Source organism: Canis lupus, chromosome 1 (genome assembly GCF_011100685.1).
Source record: "Canis lupus familiaris isolate Mischka breed German Shepherd chromosome 1, alternate assembly UU_Cfam_GSD_1.0, whole genome shotgun sequence".
Taxonomy (NCBI): domain Eukaryota; kingdom Metazoa; phylum Chordata; class Mammalia; order Carnivora; family Canidae; genus Canis; species Canis lupus.
The window spans coordinates 120,686,168-120,704,155 of NC_049222.1; the positions used below are offsets into that span (position 1 = coordinate 120,686,168).

Genomic DNA, 17,988 nt, shown 5'->3' on the forward strand with positions numbered 1-17,988 from the left:
TACACCTGAAACTAATAGAATGCTGCTTATTAATTTATACTTTAATAATAAAAAGTTTGGGACACCAGGTGAGTTTGCCTTCGGCTCAGAGCATGATCCCGGGGTTCTGGGATCGAGTCCCGCATTGGTCTCCTGGCATGGAGCCTGCTTCTTCCTCTGTCTGTGTCTCTGCCTCTCTCTCTGTGTCTCTCATGAATAAATAAATAAAATCTTTAAAAAATATAAAAAAAATTGATCAGTGGCCCAAAAGTAGGAACAATGAAATACCTAGGATTTTACTTATTTTAATTAAGGTGGTTCCACATCATCTTTGTTCTAGATTTTTAGCTGCTGTGTTTACTGACCCTACCCATAAGGCCTATGCATGTTTTCATTTATGGAAACTTTCCCCACTTTCTGTGCGGGGGGTGGGACAGAGGCTCCAGCAGGGGTGTTCGTGTTTGCTGCCTGCCTGAGCACCGCGACTGGGGCAAGGAATCATCTCTTTGATGAGCCATCTTTTTTAGCCAGACAGGTGAAGTGCTAATTGATTTTGCTTATTAATAAGGAGGGTCCGTGCGGACGTATAGGGTAAATGGGTGTCGGAAGTGGCGGGGCAGGAAACGACACCCGCCTTCCCCACCCCACCGTGCCTCCACACTTCTCTGCTAATGTTCTGTGATTCTCAGCCTCTTGTTAAAAATCAACCTTCTTTTTCTCATGTTCATAACTAATACATACTCACTGTGGAAAATTTAGAACACTCACATAAAGAAAATTAAAAAATTAAAATCATCTGTAATCTCAGCACTCAGAGATGGGAGCTCAGCCTTTGAAATACATCATTTCATTGTTTCCTGTGCATAGATATTACTACATATCCATGTATAGATTTCTGTTTAGAAATGGGTCAGTTTATATTCAGTTTTATAATGTGGGCTTTTCTTTTAATATATCGATGGCTTCCCTCACCATCCCCAAATATTTCTTTAGCCTATACTATATATTCACTTACTATATGTCATAAACTATGATTCTGGTCACACCTCACGTCCTGATGATTATATCATTTTAATGGTTAATACTTGCCTATTACATGGAAATTCCCTTATTGTTGGATATTTTTACTGTATAATAAACGAACTTTCTTTGATTTCGAACTGAGATTGACTATTTATGTGTTCATTGGACCCTGGCATTTCCAGTTTTTTGAATTTCCTGTTTTTTTTTTTTTTTATTTGACAATCGTTTTCCCATTTGATTCGTGATAACTATGGATTACAAGTGTAAAAATGTTTTGTCACGTTATGTCGCAGTACGTTTTTGTTTAACGTGATTAAAATTTTGCTGTTGTGAAATGTAACACACACGTACCCCAGGGAGAAACATGTGGTTCAATAACAATCACGCGTGAACAGCCACGCACCTGACGTCCACGCCAACAATCTGGAACGTCCCCATGTCTCTTCCTGCTCACTCCCTTCTCTTCCCCAGCAAAAGCAAAACAAAATGGAACAAAACATTGTGCTAACTTTCATGGCGTGAAATTCCTTTTTTCGCTTTATAGTTTACCACTTGAGCGTGTATCCCTAAACACTATAGCTTTAGTTTTGTTAGTTTTTTGAACTTTGGATAATGAGAACACGCCCTGTGTTCTTCACGTTTATTGGCTGTGGATCTAGATCCTGGCTTTTCATTGCTCGGTGGGTTTCCCTTTTTTTGACTGTGCCATGACGTATATTTCCATTATTCTGTGGGTGGACACTTAGGTAATTTCCAGCTTTTGGTGCGATGAATAGCCTGGCCACCAATACTCTTGTATGCGTCTCTTGGTGCACATACGTGTGCATTTCTTCTGGGTATGTAACAAAAAGGATGCTAAAGCATGGGTAACTTCAGCTTGGGTACATGCTGTCGAACATTTCCCCAGAATGGTTGTTCAATTTACACCCCACTCAGAGCGTATGAGTGTTCTTGTTGCTCCACGTCCTTGTCAAAATGAAGTACTTTTAGTTTTTTTTTCTCAATTTTTCAATCTCGATCGAGATACGTGCAGAGTGGTATCTTGTTGTGGTTGTAACTGGCATTCCCTAGATGACTATGAGGTTGCACACCTTTTCACATGTTTGTCGACCATTTGAATGTCCTCTTCTGAACATGCCTGGCCGTGTGTTCTCCGCCTTATGTTTTTCTTACAGCTTTGCACATTTGCTTAAGATTCTATGTTAGTTTTATATGCGACAGGTATCTTCTCCGGATTACTTGTTTTTTCACTCTTCTTCTGGTGTCTTTTGATGAACACAAGTTCTTAGTTTTAATGTAGTAAACTGCGCCTGAAGGTCACGAAGACCCTGTCCCATGTCGTTTTCCATCAGCTTTATTAGCTTGCCTTTTATCTAGATCTACAATCCTCTGAGAATTGCTTCTTGTGGATTGTGTGAGGTAGGCATCAGTTATTTCCCCTAATAAATACCTAGTAGTTACATTACCATCTCCTTATGAATCTGAAGCACCATTTTCCCATAAAGCAGAGATTTCTAAATGCATGGATATGTCATGTTCTCTATCGTGTTCTGTTGATCAATTGATCTGTCCTTGAACCAAGGCCGTGGTGTCTGAGCTACTCTAGCTTTGTAATAATATCTTGATATCCAGTAGAACAAGTTTCTCTTCACTTTATTCTTCAAGGCTATCTTTGCTGTTTGCATTTTCAAATACATTTTGGGATTAGAATGGTAAGTAGAATCCTAAAATGGCCCCATGATCTTGCTTGTGATATTCACACTCTTGTGCAATCTCCTCTCCTTGACCTTTGGCAGGACCCTTGGCCTGTTTCTGATCAATAAAATATAGGTAATGGGGTGTCATCCCCTTGATGAGGACACACACACACACACACACACACACACACCCACGCAGTCCTGCTAGCATCAAGTAGACTCTTCTCTTGGCCTTGAAGAAACAAGCTGCTATTGTGTAGACCAACTCTGGAGAAGAACACGTGGCAGGAAATTAGGCAACTTATAGGAATTTGGGTCTCGATCTTATAACTGCAAGGAAGTAAATTCTTCCAATAACCATACAAGCTTGGAAGAGAACCCCAATGTCCAGAGGAGGACACATCCTGGCCAACACTTTGCATCCTCATGAGACCCTGAGCAATGACCCAGCTAACTTGTGCCTGACCTCCTGATCCACACAAAATGTGAGATTATGAGTGTGTGCTTTTTAAAGCCTCTGAGTTTGTGGTAACTTGTTTTGTAGCATTAGGAAACTAATACAACCGGCTTGTCCGACTTCTAAAACAACAACAGGAAGACTAACTGGGCCGGGATTTTTATTGGGATTGCACTAGACTTATAGTGTTGGGGAAAACTGACATTTCTGAAAAACTGAGTTTCTAATCTATGAACATGAAATATCTCTAGGGCTTATAATGTTTTTAACAATGTATCTTAATTTTTGCTGTAGAGCTCTTCATTTTTTTGGGGAGGGTTAGGTTTATTACAGGGTTTATTACATTTGCTATATACTTTTATTGAGGTTTGTTATAAAGGATGTTTATTAATTTTGTTTTATCTTTGTGATTTATAAAGAAAAACAACTTTTTTTTTATCTTGAATATAGCAATGGTGCTAAGCTCATGTATTGATTTTTACCTATTTATAGATTCTTTTGGATTTTATATATCCACAACTTTTTACTTTCTTTCCAATTCATGTATTTTTTATTTCTCTTTCTTGATTCATTGTCAATTTCAAAAGGAAGCTTTTTGGTGTTCTATCTTTGGAAGCTGGTTCTTCCACCCCATCTTGCTGAGTGCTGGGCAGCAACCCTTGATCACTCTCTGGGCCTCTGTTTCCCATTGGTCATAGCTTAGTAATTCTTCATTATTTTGTTAGCTTTGTGTTTCCTTAGTTCTTAATTTTTAATGTGCCATCTAGTTTTTCTAGTTGCTGGGGGGACAGAGGATCCAAGCATCTATTCCACCATTATCAAAAGTGGAAGTGTCACAATAATTTTAAAAATGTTTAACACCTTATTGGGGTTTAATTTATAGCTGTAGTGTCTGGAGATTATAAATGTACAAGTCAGTGAGTTTTAGTAAATGTGCAGAGTTGTGCAAAAATAATCGCAATTCAGTTTTAGAACACATCTATTACACATGCCTATTTGCAATCGAGCCTCATTCCCACCTTTCAGTTCCAGACGACCACTGACATGCTATCACATGGATTTGCATTTTCTACAAGATCCACTTATTTTTTTTTTTTAATTTTTAAAGTAGGCTCCATGCTCAGCATGGAACCCAATGTGAGGCTTGAACTCACGATCCTGAGATCGAGACCTGAGCTGAGCTCAGGCCTTGGACACTTAACTGACTGAGCCACCCAGGCGGCCCTCTAAAAAGTCCATTTAAATGGAATCGTACCATTTGTAGTCTTTTGCATTTGGTGTTTTTCATCTCATCATAATGATGTTGAGGTTCATTGGTGTTGTTCTATGTAATGATTTGTGGTTTTCAGTGCACAGGTTTGGTAGTAATATAGTTCTTATACACAGATCTTTCACTTTGTTTATTCCTGAGTATTTGTGCTGATACTATTATGAATGAAAGTGTTTTTTATTTTATTTTTGGGTTATTTATTGCTGGCAAATAGAAATACAATTGATTTTGTATATTGATCTTGTATCTTGTGACTTTGGGGAACTATTTGTTTAGTTCTAGTTGCTTCTAATGTTTCTTAGAAAGAGATTTACTTCATTCTTTCCAATCCATATGCATTTCATTTTCTGTTCCTGCTTTATTGCATTGGCTAGTCTGCTGCAATGGTGAGTAGAAGTAACAGCAGACATCTTTGCCTTATTCCAGCTCTTGGGAGAAATCATGAGCATCTATGAAAAACCTATAGCTCTTTATCGGGTTGAGGAAGTTTCCTTCTATTCCTGATTTGTTGACAGTTATTATCATAAATGGATGTGGATTTTGTCAAATTGAGGAAACTGTGTGGGTTAATGGTCCTTGATTCTATTAGTATTGTGTATTATGTTAATTGATTTTCAGATATTAAGCCAGTCTTGTGTTCCTAGGATAAATGCCATTTAAAATTTTGTATAATAATCCTTCAAAAATATAGCTGGGTTAAATAAAGATTAATTAATATTAATTAACTTTCACCAATACTTTTTTTCCTACTTTCACTAGTAATATTGATCTTTAGGTTTTTTTTCCTTGTGATTTTTTTCCCCTGACTTTGATATCAAGGTAATACTGGCCTCAAAGAATGAGTTGGAAATGTTTCCCTTTCCTCTAATTTTTGCAAGTTTGTGTAAGTTGATATTGTTTCTCCAATATTGATATAATTTGTTAATGCAGCCATCTGGGTCCAATCTTTTCTTTGTGAGATATTTAAATTATTAATTCATTGTATATACTTGTTACAGTTCTATTTAGATTTTCTGTTTCTTCTTTAATTTTGGTAATTTGTGTCTGTCTTAAAAATTTGTTCATTTTTTTCTAAGTTGTTTAACTTTGTTGGCATAAAGTTGTTGATAGTCTCTAATCCTTTTAATATTTGTAGGTTTGGTAGTTATGAAACCTCTTTCACTTTTGTTTGGTAGTGTGTGTATTATCTCTTTTTTGATTGCCCTGTCTTGATAAAGGTTTATCAAATGTGTTAATCTTTTCAAAGAACCAGCTTTTTGTTTCATTGATTCTTATATATTGTTTTTCTGTTTCCCTTTTCATTCATGTCTGCTCTAACATTTATTATTTTCTTTATTTTTCTTGCTTTGGGTTAATTTGCCCTTCTTTTCTAGTTTCTTAAGGTAGAAACTTTGAGTATTTATTTGAGGTCTTTATTCTCTTTATTTTTTATTTTTTAAAAGGTTTTATTTCTTTATTTGAAAGAGAGAGAGAGGGGGAGAGAGAGAGAGAGAGAGAGAGAGAGAGAGAATGAGAAGGGGGGAGAGGCAGAGGGAGAAGCAGACTCTCCACCAAGCAGGGAACCTAAAGTGGGGCTCGATCCCAGGACCCTGGGATCATGACCTGAGTAGAAGGCAGATGCTAAACCAACTGAGCCACCAAGATGCCCTTCTTTTTTCTCTTTAATATGAACTTTTAATGCTGGAAAATTTACACTAAGTGCTTAACTTCTTGCATCCCACACATTTTCATAGCATTATTGAAAAATAAATGACATGTAAAAAACTGCACATATTTAAAACACAATTTTTTTTTACAAATTTTGACATTTGTAAAAATATCCAAGAATTGCACTCAAAATAATAAACATTTCTATCACCTTCAAAAATTTAGTGGTCCTTTTAATCCATCCATTCACTCTTCCTTGTTGCTTCCAATTTTAAAATATGTTTTGTTATCATTCTCATTCAGAATATATTCTGATTACCCCTCTGGTTTCTTCTTTGAGCCATCAGTTATTTAGTAGTGTGTTGTTAAATTTCTAAATTTTCAAGATTTCTTTCTGCTTTTAATTTCAAATTTAATTCCACTGTGGTCAGAGAATATCCTTTAAATGATTCAGGTCTCTTTAAATCACTAAGACCTATATTATGGCCAGATATCATTAAACCTGGAGAATGTTCTGCATGTACTCCAAAAGAATGTATCCTTCTGTTGTAGGAGTGTTCTATCCATGTCAGATCAATATAGTTGATAGATTGCTCAAATGGTTTATTATCTTTATTGATTTTTCTGTCTAGTTATTCTATTATTTAGAGTGAATTATCAAAATCTCCAACTATTATTATTGAATTCTGTTTCTTATTTCAGTCCTGTCAGGTTTTTCTTCTTGGTTCTGGGGTTCCATTATTAGGTTTATACACATTTACAACTTTTATACTTTTCTGATGTGTTACACCATTTTGAAATATCTCTTGTTCTCTAGAAAAATTTCTTAAAAGTGATTTTGTCTGAATTAACATAGCCATTCTAACTATATTAATCTTTACATGTTATACCTTTCATTATCCTTTTACTTTGATATGTTTGTAGTTTTGAGTCTAAAGTAGGTCTCTCATAGATAGAATATACTGGAATCTTGCTTTAAAAAAATCTAATGAGATAATCTCTGCCTTTTTTGTAGAATTTAGTCCTTTCATATTAATATGATTATTGATGTAGCTGGATTTACATCTGCCATTTTGCTGTTAGTTTTCAGTATGTCTTATTTATATTTTTGTCCCTCCTTTATTGCATTATTTTGTGTTCAATTAGCATTTTAGTGTATCATTTTTATTCTTCTATTTTTTAAACATGATTTTTTTTCATAGTGACTTCTCTATGGATTTAAAATACACATAATGAGATACCACTATTTTAGGCTAATATCGACCTTATTGAAGTAAAATATAGCCACTTTGCTTCAGTATTGCTCCTTCCTTTCCCCCTCCTTTCTAGCATTATTGTCGTATATGTCTATATGTGTTATAAGCCCAATGATATGATTTTATAATTACCCTTGCAATCTTATATTATTGGAAGAAACAAAGAGAAGAGAAAATTTTAAAAAATGTATATTTAAGCAGTCCTTTATGTTTATCCACATATTTAGTACTTTTGGACTCTGCATTTCTTCCTGTGGATTTGAGTTCCTATCTGGTGTCATTTCCTTTCATGTTGAAGAAATTCTTTTAGCATTTCTAGTATGGCAGGTTGGCTATAACAAACTTTCTTAGTACTTATCTAGGAATATATTTAGTTTGCTTTTATTTTTGAAGAATTATTTTGCTGGATATAGAATTATTGATTAACAACTTTAATTTTCCCCTTACACTTTAAATATGTCATTCCACTGCCTTCTGTCTTTAATTGTTTTGGGTGCGAAGTCCACTGTTAATCATATTATTCCTCTGTACATACTGAGACATCCCACTCTTGATGCTTTCAAGACTTTTTGTTTGTCTTTCATCTGGCTTAATACAATATATTTATCTTATATTTGGCATAAGCTTCTTGCACCTGTAGACTGATGTTTTCCACCAAATTTTGGAATTCTGTGGCTTTTTTGGAACTTTTTGGAATTTATTTCTTTGAGTATTCTTTTTTTTTCTGTATCTCTCTCTTCTCAAATTTGGGATTCCCATTATATATGTGTTGGTATGCTTGATGTTATCCTACAAATCTTTACATGTCTGTTTATTAAAAAAAAATCTTTCTCTATTCTTCATGTTGGCTGAGTTCTATTTTGCTATTTTCAAGTTTACTGAGTTTTTATTCTGACATCTCAGATATTGATATTGAGGCCATTTAGTGAATATTCATTTTGATTATTATATTTTTCCCTCTAGAATTTTCATTTTTATTTATTTTTATTAAAAATTTTTTTATTGGAGTTCAATTTGCCAACATATAGCATAACACCCAGTGCTCATCCCTTCAAGTGCCCCCCTCAGTGCCCGCCACCCAGTCACCCCCACCCCCCGCCCACCTCCCTTTCCACCACCCCTTGTTCGTTTCTCAGAATTAGGAGTCTCTCATGTTCTGTCTCCTTTATGATATTTCCCAAGTGGGAAATATATAAAGGGAGACAGAACATTTTTATTCTGTTATTTTTAAATTTTATACTCTCTATGTTCTTTCCTCTTTGGAGTCACTGTCATTGTATTTTCCTTTAATTCATCAATTTTTTTTATTGAGGTGATATTCACATACATAAAATTAATATTTTAAAGTATATAATTCAGTGGCATTTGGTACACTCACAATGTGGTTCTAAAATATTTAATCACTCCAAAAAGAAATTTTGTATCCATTAAACAGATGCTTCCAATTCCCCCTTCCTCTAGTCCCTGGAAACTATCAATCTGTATTATGTTTCTATTAATTTACCTATTCTTGGAATTTCATATAAATGCAAAACTATGCAATATTTTGTGTCCGGTTTCTTTTGCTGAGCATGCTTTTGAGGCTCATCTACATTATATTTCATTTCTCTTTATGGCTGAGTGATATTTCATTGTGTGTATATATCACGACTTATTTAGCCATTCATTCATTGGTAGACATTTGGGTTGTTTCCATCTTTTTCTTATCATGAGTATTATTACTATGACCACGCATGTATGTGTTTCTGTTTGTGTATGTGTTTTCAACTCTTTGGGGTATATTCCTAACAGTGGAAAATGCTGGGTCATATGGCAATTCTATGTGTAGCCTTTTTTTAAAAGATTTTATTTATTTATTCCTGAGACACACAGAGAGAGAGGCAGAGACACAGGCAGAGGGAGAAGCAGGCTCCATGCAGGGAGCCCGATGTGGGACTCGATCCTGGGTCTCCAGGATCATGCCCTGAGCTGAAGGCAGTGCTAAACCACTGAGCCACCCAGGCTGCCCTATGTATAGTTTTTTTGGGAATCACCAACATATTTTCCACAGTGGCTATACCATACTACTTTACGAATACAGTACCCCACTACCCTAAATTATGCAGTCACATTTCACACATTTGGGAAAATCATAGAGGTCAACATGAAGAGTGCAATGGGTAAGTTTGCCCCAGGAAACCCACCCTCCTGATCATGGTATCTCCACTGCCAGGTAAGTGTCTCTCTAATTTGTTGTTGCTGTTGTTCATACTTTTGGTGTCCTATCTAAGAATTCATTGCCAGGTCCAAGATCATGAAGACTTGCCCTTATGTTTTCTTCTAAGGTTTTTATGGTTTTGCTCTTATTTAGTTTCCTGGTTCATTTTGAGTTAATAATTTGCAAATGGTGGTGTGAAACAGCAGTTTTTCTTTAATTCTTTAAACATAGTATTCTTTAATTCTTTGAACATGTTTATTATAATAGCTGCTGTGAAGTCTCTGTCTGCTAATTCCAAATCCAACATCTGGGCCAAGTCAGCATTAGTTTATAATGATTCCTCCCCCCGCCCCCCCGAGTATAGTTCATACTTTCCTATTTCTCTGTGTGTTGCAATTTTTTTTTAAATTGAAAACTGGACGTGTAAAAAATATATTGTAGCAACTCTGGATTGGGGTGTTTTTCCTGAAGGGTCTTTTTCCTGAGCTTAATCTGTAGGATTTGTCTTCTATATATGTGTAGCTAAAAGTATTTGCTTAGTTTTTAAATTCTTATTTTTATTTTATTTTTTTAGCTTGGCTTCTTAAGAGTTTCCACTGTATCTGCATAGATCTGTAATGAGATGATGATTGGGAAGATGTTGTGCACATATGTCTTGGGCTCTTCCACGAACCACATTCTGCTGATTGATTTGTACTTAGCTTGTGGGGTACAGTCTATGTTTAGGCAATTTTTAATTTTGCCTTAAGGTTTATTTTAATTTCTTCTGGGTTCTTTTGAGACTTACCTGCACTTGCCAGAGTTTCTCTGGGTAGCCATGGATGTGTGAGTAGCTTATTTAGCTCTTCTAATATCTCCCCATTAAATTTCTGGCTGTTTCACCATTCACATCAAGTGTGGCTGCAACCTCACATTTATAAATCTATGGGATCTCTTTCATTAATTTTCTTCTGAGTTTGCACTTTTATTGAGAGTACCACCAGGTACAGGATTGTCTTCCACTCCAAAACAGGTCAAGCCCCTTTGGCAGTAGAGATGATGTTTTTTAATAGCTAGCTTTGCCCTGACAAAATTATGGAGCCAACCAATGTAGGGAAGTGGAGAGGTGAAGCCCTAGGAAGAAAACCATAGACTCCCACTGACTCTAACTTCTAGGAGTTTTTCATGCATAACCACTTCCAATTAGTCATTTACCTTTGGTCACTTCCCAGAATCCTTAAATGTTTGTATTTGATTCAGTTTTATGTTTGTTTTATGGGACAAAAGGTGGCTGATCTCTTTTCTTCATTATGGCTGGAAGTCTCCCTACCATGATTTTTGTTTTTAGGTTTGATTTGTTCATTTTCACATAGTCAAATATTCAGTGGTTTCCCTAGTGTCCTACTTAGGATTTATTTATCCCAAGATTACATTGTAATTAACAGAAATTTTATTCTACAATATCATGGCTTAATTTTCCATTCAAATTTTTAGTTATTTAAAATTTATTTGTTTCTTTGTAAAGAGGTAGGGCTCTAGCTTATTTTTTTCTCTTTGTTCTTAGCTAGTTAGCTGTCCCATCCCATTTTGAAAATAATCTCTTTTTTTTCCTGCTGATCTGAAAAACAACTGTTTGAGTATTTGAGTGATATGTTTGCTTACTTGACTTTTTATTCCATTCAATCCATTTGTTCTGTTTTTACTCATCACTGAGAATGCCACGGTTTTAATTATTATACCTTTAGAACAGAGTCTAACATAAAGTGTGACGAGACCCTCCCTCCTGCCTCCTACATTTCGAATCACATGGTGGATTTGCATTTTTCACACCACAAAGTTAGCATGCATTCCTTCACTCCTGCATCCAGTCTTTCATCCCACAGATGTTTTGTGAGCTTGTGCTGCACAAGGCACCTGAGAAGGGGCCAGGCAATGCAGTGGCTGGGGGTGTGATGGCAAGCCATGCCATCTTGGTCTCCACCTTGCTGGGATCTGCATTCTAGCATGGAGGCAGGGAAAAAAGCAAACAGACAAATTAATAAAATCACTGAAAATGACAACCCTGACTATGAAGCAAACAATCAAGGTGGTGAGGCGGAGAATAGCAGAGGGAGCCTGTGTTAGCTGGTGTGGTTGAAAGAGTTCTGTTTGATGGTAAGTCAAAGCCTGCAGGTAGGCAGCAGCCATGCAGCTAAACATTGCTTTTTGTTTCCAAACACTTGTCCATTTGTCCCAACACCATTCATCCTAAAATTCATCATTTTCCCACGTGAGTGGGAGGAAATAGTCCGTGCAAAAAGGATAGCACATGCAGGCATACCCTGCCGTGGAAAGGTAGCCCGAGGAGCTGAGAGAAAGCCTGCGTGGCCTGTACCTAGCACACAGGAGGGCTTGGCAAGGGGCAAGAGGTAAGGAGGCAACAGTTCTTGCCAGGCCTTGTAGACCAGAGATGGGCATTTGTTTTTTTTTTTGTTTTGTTTTTTTTTGTTTTTTTTTTAAGATGGGCATTTGGAATGAGTTCTTCAGGCAGTGGGAAGCCCCTTCAGGGTCGTCTGCAGGACAGGAAGGCGTTATATTTTCAGAAGACGTCTCCTGTTGTGGTGTGGAGAAACTCCTGGAGAAGCCAAGTGGGGGGAGGCGGAACACAAGTTGGCAAGCGTTTGCCTGGTCGGGGAGGGCTGCTGGTGGTGGTGGCGGTCCAAACTGGAGTGAAGGCAGGGCGGTGGCCGGGGCATGGGTAGCGGGTCCTGCTGATGGCCCAGACCTGGGGCAGATGGAAAGGCAGGTGAAGAACCCGGGGACAGTTCTGTCCACCTACAGCTTCTGGAAGTGGGCCTTTAGCTATAAACTGGAGAAGGACCCCGAAGGAATTTCTGCGTGGGTGGGCTGCCCCTTTCGCAGGCGGCTTCCACCCTGAGCCCAGAGCAGAAGCTGTGAGTGACTCGGGGGACGGTTGACGCGGGGACGGGGCGCACTCCGTTGGGGATCCGGCGGCGTGGCCGGTGAGGGAGTGACTCTGAGCCTCCCCGTCAGCATCGCGCACCAGGACTGGGAAGACCAAGAGCGCAACTGAAAAGCCAATCAGTGTGAGAGGAGGATGTAAACAATTGACAGAATGTTATGGGCTGAACGGAAATGTCAGGGTATTAAAGTGGGTGTCTGAGAAAACAGAAAGTTGCAATCTGAGATGATGAATAAGCCACTGACAGTTGTCACAGAATGTGTGAGAGCATGTGTGAGCGAGGGGAGGCAGCGCTGCACCCGGGGTGGCAGGCAGCGGTGGGCATGGCACCCAGCCAGGGATGGAGTGAGATGCTGGCCCACGGGGCCCTGGCGCCGCCGCCACCTCCACAGCCAGTATTGAGGTTGGCCTCCCCGGCTGCGAGCGGAGCTCCGTCAGGGTGGTGTGCCAGGTGGCCCCGAGATTCCCGCTGCCCCGGGCGGGTGCCCCGCGGAACCCCCCCCCCCCGGGAACCTAGGGGAGACGCGCGACTCTGATGGGGCACATGGCAAAGGTGAAAGGATTTCGCAGATGCAAAGGGAGGTCCCAGGGGCGTCGGCTTCGAGGTGCATCAAGAGGGCGACGATCCTGGGTGGGCCTCACCTAATCAGGCAAACGCTCTAAAAGAGAAGAAGCCGGGGCCTTGAAGCAGCAGAGATCCTGTGGGTCTTGGAGAAGCAGCTGCTGCGCTGCAGCAGGGGCCTGTGGGGGGTCTGGGAGCCGGGGGCCTCCTTCCTGCCACCGCAGGGAACTGGGTTCGGCTTCCACCCGGGGAGCTCAGAGAGGGCCCCTGGGCCTCAGCGGCGATCAGACCCCCCGGCCAACATCTTGATTGCAGCCCAAGTGAGACCCTCAGCAGGAGACTCCCCTGAGCTGTGCCCGATGCCCGACCCAGGGAACCTTCGAGCTAACAAACGGCTGCCTTAATTGCTGAGTTTGCACTAGTGTGTGTACAGCAATACTCATGCAGGCCTGTTCGATGTGGCGTCCTAGCGCCGGGCACACGGCCTGTCCGCGTAGTGTCCAGCGCGAGTCTGTCTGCTGAGTCGGTGGACGGGCAGGTGCTGGACAGACGGGGAGCTGTGTTGCTGCCGAAAACCACGGGGGTCGTGCGTGTACCTCCGCAGTCCGTGGGGTTCAGGCCGCCTGCGGGCTCGGGGAGGCCCACGACGGAGGGGTTCCTGACCCCAGCACGGCCCCAGGTTTCCACCGTGTGGGTCCCGGGTCACCGGCTGGAGTGAGCGTGTGCGCAGCGGTGCTAGACTCTGTGGGGTGCGGAGGTCGGCAAGGCCCCGGGCTCATCTCCGAGGGAGGCACCAGGCGGCTTAGGGCTTGGACGCTTCATCTCCAGGTGTGGCGACGGGGCCCAAGCCTGGGAGGCCTGGGGCGGGCGCGGGGCACAGTGGCGCGGGGCAGGGGTATAAGCCTGATGGGCCAGCGGCTGGATGGAATCGTCTGGAGGCTTCCCCGTGCCTTGGAATAGAGCCCGCCCGGCCCAGGTACCCACCGGCCCGACATGCACCCCCAGGCCTCAGGTGCGCGCCTCCTTTTCTCCCACCCGCCGCGGCCCTGGCGCCGCTCTGGCCACACAGGCCTTCCTCTCCGCCCCCCAGCATGCGGGTCCCCCTGCCCGGCCGCCCCCTCTGCCCGCATGCTCCGCTCCGGCCCCTCTGGCAGGTGGCCCCTTGCATCTCACGTCCCCGGAGAGGCCTTTGCACACTCGTGTCTGAAGACACGCCTGCCGCCTGCGCGCTCACCCCGGGACACTCTGTATCACATCAACGGGTTTGTGTCCCGCACGACGTTTGTCACTGGCTGAGACGATCGGGCTTGCTCCTGTGTGTGGCTGCTTCCCGGCGGGGTCACCTGCTAAGAACGGGAGCCGGGAGCTGGTCTTGCCCTGCCGCCGTGCTCCCGCGTGCTCCCGTGTGCCCCGGGCCGGCAGGTGCTTGCATAGCTCCCTGGAAGGGAGGGGTTGGCCTCTTGTCTTCGTTTCTCTGCCTCTAAGCAGCTTGGCCTGTCCTGGATGACCTAAAGACAGAGCTCTCCGGTGGACACATTTTCAGAAGTGGCCTGTGCTCGGGGCGCTGGCCGGCTCGGGCGGCTAAGCGCGGACTCTGGATTGCAGCTCAGGTCATGATCTCAGGGGCGTGAGATTCAGCCCCGTGTGGGGCTCCGCGCTCAGCGTGGATTCTTTCTCTCCCTCCCCCTCTGCACCCCCCACCCCACTGCTGCTTTCTAAAAGAAAAAAAAAAAAAGAAAAAGCAGACTGTGGCCATCAGTTTAGAGAGGACTGGATGAAGTCTGCACATTAGCAGCAGGGCAGAGGGGGGTGGAGCAGCGGGGACCAGCCCGCATGCCCCCGGCCGGCACGGAGTCCCCAGCTCCCGGGGAGACCCTGGGGAAACCGGCGTGAACCCCCTCTGGCTACCACCTTCGTATGAGATGATCTCAGATTCTCAGAGAGCTGAACATGTTTTGCCAACAGGATTTAATACCCTAAGGTTATAGGACAACCGATGGTTTGCATAGTGACCCGGAGTTTATGGCCCAGCAGGTTTGAACCTAAAGAAGAGCTCCCCTCTTGCCGTCTGGGGGTTCGGGGAGCAACAAGGTGAAGTGGGACAAGGGATAAAACGTTTCAAAATCCTTGTGATTGAAAACCCTCAGGATTGCACCTGTTGCTGACCGTGTCGGTCCCTCACTGGGCCAAGAGCCCTCAGTGGAGGGGCCCCTGGGGGGCTCAGCCTTGAGCATCTGCCTTCGGCTCAGGGGGTGACCCCAGGGTCCTGGGATCGAGTCCCGCGTTGGGCTCCCTGCTTCTCCCTCTGCCTGTGCCTGTGTCTCTGCCTCTCTCTCTCTGTGTCTCTCATGAATAAACAAATAAAATCTTTAAAAAAGAATTAAGGAAAAAAAAAAAAAGAGCCCCCAGAGGAATGTTCTCGGATGGTCCCAGGGAAGGCAATGTTTTACATCGAGTCAAATACACGAGGCATGTGCTCTGCGTATTTTCGTGACCAGATACGTTCTGCAGGAAGCAGGAGTGACTCTGGACGTCTCCAGGAGGGAGAGGGTTAATACGGGGGCGGGGGGTCGTGCCTCTAAAACGCACAGACGGGCGGGAAGAATGATGGTCGGTGCTGGGCTCCGCTGCCCGGGAGCCGTGACTGTGCTGGGGACCACGGGCAGCACCTGCAGGTGCCTCCAGCGCACAGCCCGGTGCTCCGCAGGCTGCCACCAAAGTTCCACCGCTGTCAGAGGGCCAGTGACCAGGCCTCGGCCTCCTAAATGCCTGGGCGAGTTCTCCCTGGCAGCCTCCAGGAGGTTCCAGAAAATGTCCTTGCTAGCCTGCTGCGACACAGCGGAGGGCAGAGAGCGGGGGATCCTGGAGCTGTGCTGCTAAGGGACAGTGTGGGGTGCAGGCCCGGCGTGGGCTTTGCCACAGAGCAAGCGGGTCACCCCGTCATCCTTAGGCTCACGGATTATGGAGCACCCCTTCCTTTCGCTGGTCTCGTAACCACGGGAGATGGATGCTGGGGACCCCACTGAGACGGCGAGGAGCTCGGGAGGGCACGTGATCCCCGTAAGCATAGAGCAGATGCCCTGGCTGCAGTTTCCTTGGCCCCCTAGAGCCTCCTCTGTCACAGCAGGAGGAGAGGAGGCCGCAGTCACAGAAGGGGTGATGAGGCAGTGCCACCAAGACCCGTGTCCAAGTGGGGACTGCAGGCCAGGGGCCAGGGGCCAGGTAGGGCTGTGTGGCACCCGGGGAGATCCAGGGCAAGTGGGACGGCTCGTGGGACAGCCTGTGACGTTTCAGAGGCATGCTGTCCAGCGCGGGGTGTGTGTGCACCTGTGTGCACGTGCCTGTGTGCACATTTTAAGTAAAATAATATGCAGAGTTGAAATAAAGGGAGTTTTTTTTTTTTTAGGATTTTATTTATTTATTCATGAGACACAGAGAGAGAGAGAGGCAGAGACATAGGCAGAGGGAGAAGCAGGCTCCTTGCGGGGAGCCCGATGGAGGACTCGATCCCAGGACCCCAGGGTCATGACCTGGGCTGAAGGCAGTGCTCAACCCCTGAGCCCCCCAGGTGCCCCTAAAGGGAGGTTTTGATCCTGGTGGCCAAGCCCCATCCTTCAGCAAAGAGGCCTGTTCCTGCGAATCAGCCTCTTCTGCTAGTCGGCTCCCGGTCCGGGTCCGCCCGCTTCTGGGGGCGCGGACGCGTGTGCAGGAGGCGGCCGAGTTCCAGCCAGGTCCTCACCGCACGGCCCCGGCTTCCGCACAGCACAGGCCCCCTGACCTAACGAAGCCCTCGAGGGGCCGGGGCCGCTGGGAATACTTCGAATCTGAGTTCAGGTTGGCTCAGCGATGGCAGCTGGCTTTCTCCTTGCCCAGGACACGCAAGCTTGAGTTTGTGCTTTCCGTCCAGGGGCTGGGGCCAGGCCAGGTGCAGGGAAGCCCAGACCATGGGGTGGGGAGGGTCCTTGGGGGGGAAGGCTGATGTGGGGGCGAGGTGAACCCGGAGGGCCCTCCCTTGGGGTCTCAAAGGGACTTCCAGGGTGTCTTTCCTTCTTCTCAAATTTCAGTTCCTGAGCATGGGGCTGCGTGTAGACAAAAGAGAATCTTTGTGTCCGAGGGCCCAAAGCCTTGTCCCGGGTTCTGGGGGCCCTTGCATGCCAATTTGACTCTTCGGGATGGAAAAGGTGGTCAGACAGACTGACCGACCAATCCACCCTGGCCCTGGCACCCCGGGCTCCTCCCCTTGTGGGTGCAGCCCGTTCCGGGGGCAAAAAGGGAATCTTGAAGCCAGAGCCCATGGCTCCTACTGCAATGCTGAACTTTATCATCTTGTGATTTCTTTTTTTTTTTAAGTCACGCAGAGTTTGCATGGTGTTTATTAATAGCTACGTCTGCTTTAGTGTGAAAGAGGGAGTTTGAGGCTGATGACATCACACAGAGTGAACTCGAGGAAGACATGCGCCCCTCACGCCATGGCTCGTGCTGTGCCCTGTCTCCCGGCTCGGTGCGGCCGCAACCCCGTGGGACTAGTCCTGAGACTGGTCGGAGGGACTCTGCGGAGAGGGCCCTGGCCCGGCCTCCCGGCCTCCCTCCGCGGCAGCCTGACACTCAGGCTCTGGCTGGGGTCTTCAGGGGAGCAGCTGAGCTGTCAGGGTTCCCCAGAGAAGCAGAACCAGCAGGCTCCTGGAGGCCCGGGAAGAGGTGACCTTCTGCCACCCGGGCTGCCGGGCAAGAGGCCTTCTCTGCCACCCGGGCAGCGGTCAGCCTTCCCGTTGCGGTCAGGCCTTGAGCGGGTTGGACGGGGCCCACCCACGCTCCGGAGTGCCACCTGCTTTACTCGAGCTGTTGACTCAGATGCTAAGCTCAAGCACCCAAGCACCCTCTCTGAGTCCCACCAAATATCTGGGCACCCTGGGGCCCAGGCAGGTTGGCGAAGATGAACCCTCCCAGCCGTGCTTTGGG

General features: G+C 44.6%; 1 long non-coding RNA gene and 1 other non-coding gene across 2 annotated transcripts in view; one reads left to right on the forward strand and one right to left on the reverse strand.

The window, feature by feature from the left end:
* The window catches only part of LOC119870073, a 61,962-nt gene that overhangs the window by 25,527 nt on the left and 18,447 nt on the right, over positions 1-17,988 (forward strand). The window lies entirely within an intron of this gene.
* LOC119869896 lies at positions 9,389-9,549 on the reverse strand. Its single transcript, XR_005354883.1, has one exon. It is a non-coding gene; the product is annotated as a U1 spliceosomal RNA (small nuclear RNA).